Genomic DNA, 8,016 nt, shown 5'->3' on the forward strand with positions numbered 1-8,016 from the left:
TGTATTTCGATGGCATGAGCTCCCAGAGAACGGCCGTTGATGAGGGCACATTAGATATTAGTGGGTGGCTTGGGTTCCACTGTGATAACAATCTTGGGCGTTTGAGTGTGAGAGTTATTAAGGTTTTTTTTTGTGGACACGGTAGTAGGTAGCTTGAATTTTTTGTTTTGCCATAGGTCATTGGATTTAGGTGCAAGGAGGGGGTTGTGGTGATATGGAGCAATTTAGTGCGAGATCGTAGGCGACAAACTCTGCCGTTCCCGTTAATGGGAAATAAGGCTTCCACCAGGGCCACACCTGTGGAGCAGTGTGGGTTGGCTCTATACTCAAGTAAAAATTGAAACATGGCTCCTCTCTCACATGTCCCTTGTCCATATGCTATGCCTGCCTCACTGTTCGCACATGGCCATACGCGTGTGAATTTTCAGTGTTCAGTTCTTTTGCTAGGAATTCTTCTATACCCGCACTTTGGAATGGGGAGCCATTGTCCGAGCATATCGTTTTGGGAAACCCACGGGTAGCAAACATCTTCTCCATCACTGGTATTACTTCTTGTAGAGCCTGGGACGGGACAAACTCAACTTCAGGGTACCGGGACCATTGGTCTATCATGACCAGGAAGTATGAGTCTCTTTGTGTTGAGCTAAAGTCCATGTGAATGGTTTCCCACGGTTCTTCGCTTCAAGGCATGCACTGGATGGATGGTTCCCTTTTATTTGGAGCAGCTGCTTGGCACCACTTACAGATACATATTAATTCCTCTACTTTCGATTCAAGTGCCAGCAACCAGACTTTGGGCCCGAGGCAGCTTTTTGTTTTGGTAGCGCCTTGATGACTGTGATGGGCAAGGGTAGGCAAGGGTAATCACCCTGTTAGTTAGTTCAGTAGGGATGACAATGTGGGGCCCTCTCAGGAGGAGGCCATCATCCGTAAACGTTAGTTCACTTCGCACTTTCCATAGTTGCTCTAGGGTATTTTTTGTATTCCTGCGTCCTTGAGCTTAGGTCTACAAGAGCTGATTTCCACTGTCCCGATTCCATGGCGTTGCGCAGGATTTGGAAACACCTATTGTGCCTCGATGCTGCCTTGAGTTCGGCAACGTCCATCGAGTTGGGGATTGAGCTTTCTATGATGAGCAGTAGGTGTTGTTCTGCTGAAGCAGCAACCACCTCGACAGGGGGGGGGGGGGGGGGGAGACTGCATTTGTCGCTTTGTGGTGACGGGATAGGTAATCCACAGCATTGTTCTGTCCTGGCCTGTATTTGAGGTCAACATTGTACTTAGAGTGCGAGCAACCATTTTTCAATACGTGGCAGGGGGTTGGCTGACCCACCCATCAAAATGGGTAAAAGGGGTTTGTGATCCGTGACCACTTTCACCGGTTTCCCATAGATATATAAATGGAAATGGCGGCATCCCCACAGCACGGTCAAAGCTTTGCGCTCAATCGGGGAATATCTCTGCTCAGTTGGACAGAGTGCTCGGCTGGCATATGCCACAGTGCATGGTGAGCCGTCTCTATTAGTCTGGGTGAGGATGGTCCCAAGTCCAAAAGGGCTCACATCAACAACGATCTCGGTCTTTTTGGGGGTCGAAGAACGCTAGGATGCATTCCTGACAGTGCCTTCTTGATGTTCTCGAATGAGGTTTGTTCCAAGGCTGTCCACCTCCATGCTCTGGATTGCTTTGTGAGGTTTTTTAGGGGTTCAGACAGGGTGGCCATGTTCCCTATAAAACGGCCACAGTAAGTGACCATCCCCAGGAAGCTCCTTACCTCTGAAACTGATTCTGGGAGTTTGGCTTCCTGGATGACCCTGACCTTCGCTGAGTCAGCGGATAGTCCTTCCTGGAAGATGAACCCGGAAAACTCAATTTTGTTCTTCAGAGACTTGTATTTTTCGCAATGGAGAATTAGGCCTAAGCACTGGATCCTCGACAGGACTTTCTCTAGGCGCTCCAGGTGTTCAGTTTCGGACTTGGCATGCACCAGGATGTCATCGCTCACATTCAAGGTTCCGGTATTCTGAAACACCTCTGCAGCTGACGAGATGCCAAAGTACAGCCTTTTATAGCTGTAGAGGCCGACATGGGTTGTGAAAGTCATGATTTATCTACTGTGCTGGTGGAGGAAAAGCTGGTGGTAACCTGAGCAAAGGTCAGGTTTGGAAAAGGCTGTTGCCCCTTCCAGTTCTGCAATGAGGACGTCCAGTGTGGGGGTCAAAGGTCTTTCTCTTCTAATTGCCTTGTTGGGCAGTCGCATGTCCACGCAAATAGGGACTTTGTCTGGTTGTTTAGGTATATGGGCAATGCCGATTGGCGACACCCAGGGTGTGGGCCCCTCAACTTGCTCGATGATGTCGAGGTCATTTTTTTTATTTTTTTTTTTTATCTCCTTCTCGCAAAGGTGGAAAGGCACTCTTCGGTGTTTCAACGCCACCGGCTGAACTGTTTCATCAATGTTGAGCAGGATTGGTTTGCCTTCCATCTGCCCGATTCTTGTGAATACATTTTGAAATGTTTGTAGTAGAATCTTTATGTCTTCAACAAACACTCCATGGATGAAATTAATGAGTCCCAGGGCTTCTGCTGCTGCACAGCCAAGTAGTGTTTGGGTTGCTACTTTAGTCCCGTAGAATGTGGCTTGTTTGGAGACACCCTGGTGTTGGAACAGCGGCAATTAAGGCGCCTTCTAGTGGTAGGGGGGGTTTTGCCCCCAAAAGTGAATATGCGCACTCTCGTTCCTGGAAGTGATGGTGGCCCCGTTAACGTCTGGTACTTCTCGTCGGCCATGACGTTGACCGAGGCACCCGTGTCGAGAAGCACATGGACGGGTGTTCAAAATGGTCACTGCGCATAAGGGTTTCCTCGGCCGGTGACTGCGAGTACGGCTGATATGAAGAAAACATCTTCTTCCTCACCACCTATGCCTGCACCTGGAGGGTCCATCTGTGATTCAGTGGACATAGTGTTGGCGGACTGGGTCGTCTTGTGGGAATCTGCATACTCTGGCCAAGTGATTTGGAATTCCACACCTTGTGCAGGTGTACCCTTTTGCTGAGCAGTCCCTCTCATGGGGAAGGTCATACCCACACTGTGGGCAGGGAGCTGGTGTTGCGGGGTTCCGCTGTTTCTTCTGTCGCCAGGTGCTCCTTGTTCCTTAGGCTTTCGGGATTTGTCTCCCCACTGAGCACACTCGAGTTTGACCGACTTCAGGGCCGATCCCATCTTGGAGGCTCTGACATCTGCTAGTTCGTGGGAGCGTCCCAACTAAAGGATCCGAGGGAGTGCGATTCCTGGCTCACACAAGATTTGCTTCCGTAATTTTACTGAGTGGCAGCCAATAATGATCTGGAGTCTCGCCTCTTCCTGTTCGTTGTCCCACCCACAGGTTGTAGCTAGTTGTCTCAACCGACTGTGGCATTTGTCCAGGTTTTCCTCACTTTGTTGCATGGCAGTTCTCCTAGTCTGTGTTCACCATTGCACCAAAGTAGTCTGTCAGCACTTTGACAGCTGCGTTGTATGAATCATCAGTGGAACGCAGGATCTTGAACAGCCTGTGGACCGCAGGTCCTGCTGAATAGATCAGGGTACATTTTTTTGTCCAATCGTCTTTCTCCCCCGTGGCATTAAAGTACATATCTAGGCGTTCCCGCCATAATTCCCAATGTGGCCCTAGTGAGGTTGGGGCTCTGTCGAAGTCAAACTTGCACACAGGTGCGAGTGATCGACGTTGTTCAGAGGACCCCCCTTGATCATGTGGTGGAACAGGTGCAGCAGTGTCTTCTGCTGACATTTCTCCTTATGTGTGTGGATCGACACAGCTACTAGTTGGGGTGCACAGGCACTCTTGGGAGGAGCTTCTGCCCCTTTTTGGCACTGGACACTCGTTGGGGTGTGCAGGCACTCCTGGAAGAGCCTCTGCCCATTTTGGGGCACTGGGATTGCCCCCAACAGCACAACGGGGCACTCCATGTACATGGAGCTGCAGCCGGTGTGGTGTGTCTGGCGAGGGGCGGCGCACAAGCACCCTTCGGAGAGAGCCACGCCAACCCCTGGGTGTTTTTGCCCCCCCTTCTTCTGTGGGTTGGATGGTTGTGCGACACTTTCGGTGTCCAAAAATTCTGCCAACTGCCAGTAATAACTGGTATGAGGTTTGATATTGCACAAGACTGCTTACCGGCATGCACAGAGCATGTGATAATCCTGTTGCGGGCTGAGGAAAAGTACACTGTGTGGATCGGTAGCCCGGACGCCTCTGATCTGCACGACCGGCAGGTGCGCGTCCTGGACATCCCTCATCGTCAATGTTAGGAGGCAGTAAGCACTGGCCTCCGTGGAGGAGCGCCATGCATAAAGTATGACAGACGCAGTTCTGTTATTTCATGGGGCTTGCTTCAGTCTGCCCGAAAAGTCGCCAAGCTGGTCTCTTTATTTCCTTGTCCATGTGATGACGTCACACATCATCACGCGGTTCACATGATACCACAGTCATAACAGCATTTTTTTAACTTTTTTTAATTTCCAAACATTTGGTTGAGTCTAATAAAAGGTGTAAAATGCATTTGACATGTATGCATTTGTTAGGAAACAAACAAAAAGCATCGCTTTTGGAGAAAAGAGAATTTTAGGACTAATCAAGCTGTAGATCTTGTTTGCATATATTTTTTATCTTGATATTTCTTAAGTGAGTAACGAATATTCATCAAAGTGCTCCAGTGTGCAAAACATTAAATGTCTGAGTCTATGTGTGAATGCTGTATTTGCACTGTGGGCATCAGGGCCGGTGCCTGAAGGGGAGATGGTAGTGTGACTGATTGGAAAGAGTAGAGGAGAAAGGGGAGCCATCAGATTATTTTATGGCAATCTTCACTGCAAGACCAAGTTTCACACGGCAGTATTCTGGCATATATTGGCAGAGCAAGTATGAAAATTGTTAATTTCAGTGGCAGTGCAGTGTTATTGGAAGCACCCATAATTATGTTCTTAAAGTGACAACACTGCCGTTATCAGATACAGCTACCATGGATGTGTTCTTAAACTGCCATAGCAGGTATTAACAGGCACAGTCACCAAAAGTGCATTCGCTAAACTGGCAATACTGGGATAAATTGGTATAGACAATAAGAGTGTGCGCTTCCAGTGGGAATACTAGCATATATTGACACAAAAAAAAAACTGCCTGATTACACTACCAATGCTAGCATTTTGGCACCGCAGACTTGCGTGTGCTGTTACAGTGACAATACTGGAGTTACTTGGCACAGTAACTGTTATTCCATTGAAATTATGTTATTATTGGGCACAGTCTGTAGGAGTATTCTTACAGTGACATTACCAGCATAACAATGGGCCTCATCACGAGTTTGGTGGTAATTCCACCGAATTACCGACAAATCGTTTATCGTTGCCCCTACTTGGTCCCATGGGGTTTACCACAGGAATACAAGTGGCTGAAGGGTGGTGTAATTCGCAATTTTTGGAGTCTATAGGACTCCATGGGAATCTCTGGCAGATTTACCACTGGCGCTATAAATGCATAGTAAATCTGCATATTCTTTTTTAGCCAAAGTGTAGGATTTACCTACAGCAAGAAGCTGGAGATGAATACGCCACGTTTCCTCCAATAATCAATGGATTTGCAGCACAGTAATACCACTGGTGGTACATTTTCCAAAACCTATCATTTGGCAGTGCGTAAAAAACGGTGGTAATTTCCATTACGGTCAAAAAAAGTGGTGGTAACTGAATTACATCCTTTTTTTTTCCACACTGCCAAACTTATAAAGCCCGATGTCTTCTTACAGTGGCAAAATATAGGATATATTGTACACATGTATCATAAAGTGTGTTTATATATATATAAAAAAAATTAGTGGACAAAGGCTCTTTTGTACTGTTGGGGACGTCACATTCGATTCTTTCATATTTTCCCCCAACAGAACCAATTGCAAATCGTATTGTTTCTTACCCAATTTTTCACAAAAGGTATGCTCTATGAGCACCATTTTAACCTGCTATTTCTACACATGTCAATGTGGATAACCCTCCCACCACCCCAGAGCCAGGCTTGATCGCTGCATTCGGTCGCGGCGACCGCTGGTGCTCTTCTGTGAAAATATGTATGCCCGCCCCCCCATTTAAAAAAAATCACCAACCGCCACAGTTTCACAACCACTTCCAGATTTTACCCAATGAAAATCTTTGCGAATCATGCTCTTATGTTCCTGCCTCTTGTGTTCTGCACGAATAACCTTCCACAATAAACGCATTCATAAAGACCAAAGTAATTCGCCAATTTATAAAACTGAAACGCCTCGTCCTAAAATCAACTCCAATGTAACCAATTGTCTGTCCTGCTTCCTTTCCCAATCCCTTCACCTTGTCTCTATCATAAGTGATTTTCAAACCTGCCCATTTCAAATCTTGTCCTCACCTAGACGGATCAGGAACACGGATAACCCTGCTGTCTTGGCGAGCGTACATCATATTATTACACCGGAAGGGAAGGGCTGCTCAACTCTGCAGGGAAAACAGGAATTCTCCAATGAGGGGGCAGGAATGACAATACGTGCAGGGAGGAGGGGCGGCTCCCTGACTACGGGATGGGAATCGGGAGTGTGCGAGACAACCTTTACCAAACCGCAGTGCCGTGGATGGTGGGCGGTATATGACCGTTTTCCTTTTAGCTTTGTCAGCGAGCGTTCCTGTCTCCGTTCCCCACGCTCAGCGTCCAACGCCGTGTGCTCTCAAGGACTTTGAGCACCCGACCAATAGCATCGCTGCCCTTGCCCCTCCTGTATTAGCTTAATTTCCATATGAAATGTATTGTATATAGCGGTGGAATATATACAGGACTACCCTTTTCTTATTCACACGGCTCAGAATATATTTATTTATAAAACACATTCGACACGAAGCTACAAGGCTTCTTAGAATTGTATTGGTCATTTTAGCCAGGCTTTTAGCATAGAATTGCGATTTTCTTAGCTTAGCTAGGTGTACAAAAATCGTAATTTTAATCAAATTAATGGAGGCTTAGATTTTGCTATAACGTCTTTACTGAAACTGCAAGCAGCAGAGATTAAAGGTTAACTTGAAAGAAAAAAACATACAAGAAAAACACATGTGGTGAAGGTGTCCACAGGTGTGCTGTAACTAATCAATAGCCTATAAATATTTGGGACTTCCGGGTCAGTTCACCTTCTTTGATGTTCTGTTGAGTCTTGGTGTCATGTTCAGACATTTAGTTCTATCTATCCACATTTTATGTGGGAGTCAGGTTAGGGTGGGTGCGGTTCCCAAGGGAAGGGGAAGTGACGGGGAACAGGAAGGGGTCAGGGAGTTATAATAAAGTTGGAGTTGAGACCAGACCTATCATGTGGGCCTCCTTATTGTCAGCCGCCGTGTGCATCCTGTTACGATAAGTCATGGCTGTATCCTTATGAGCGCTGCTCATACTGACACTGGCGACGAGGAAGACAATCCCAGCGCGGTCCTCCTGAGCCTCATTTACCTGCTTGTAGCAAAAGCGGGAGGTGGGGCCCTCCCCTACCGCTCACGTGGACCTGGGGAAGCAGTGGTGATCCCGCTCCTATGGTGTGGCCGCAGTGATAAGCCGTCCACACAGCCGGCTCTCAGCCTGGGTCAGGCAGTGATTCCCAACGCAACATGGCATGTGCGGGTCCCCCAGTGGCCACGCAGACATAAGCGTGAAGTCACGAAACATGGGGCAGAGAAGCGCCTTGGCCCGTAGGCCCCCCACAGTGTGACCAACAATTTTGGAGGAGGACATACAGGCCACTGTGCATGCAAGACATTCAGAGGCTTTTTCCACAAGGCCAGGGTGACATTACCCCAAGGCATGCAACCTCAGAGACACAGGTAACCTGGGGACCCAGTGGGTCCGATGGATGAAGGACTTCAAGGTGTACGTGGGGGCGATGGGCCCCATGAATGAAGAAAGAAGAAAAAACATTCTATCCTTTTTTTAAAAAAAAAATGTATTATTAAGTTTAT

The 8,016-nt window shown here is 47.5% G+C and overlaps 1 protein-coding gene across 6 annotated transcripts in view; it reads right to left on the reverse strand.

The window, feature by feature from the left end:
* Positions 1–6,719, reverse strand: part of LOC138491311 (outer mitochondrial transmembrane helix translocase-like) — a 444,827-nt gene extending 438,108 nt beyond the window's left edge. For 2 of the 6 annotated variants that reach the window (XM_069617760.1, XM_069617756.1), the window contains exon 1: positions 6,434–6,608. The gene's annotated coding sequence lies outside the window, so the exon portion shown is untranslated. The other 4 variants (XM_069617755.1, XM_069617757.1, XM_069617754.1 and 1 more) reach the window with 4 other exon arrangements.
* Between the last annotated feature and the right edge of the window lie 1,297 nt (positions 6,720–8,016).

Source organism: Ambystoma mexicanum, chromosome 10, assembly GCF_040938575.1.
Source record: "Ambystoma mexicanum isolate Mex_15411 chromosome 10, UKY_AmexF1_1, whole genome shotgun sequence".
NCBI lineage: Eukaryota > Metazoa > Chordata > Amphibia > Caudata > Ambystomatidae > Ambystoma > Ambystoma mexicanum.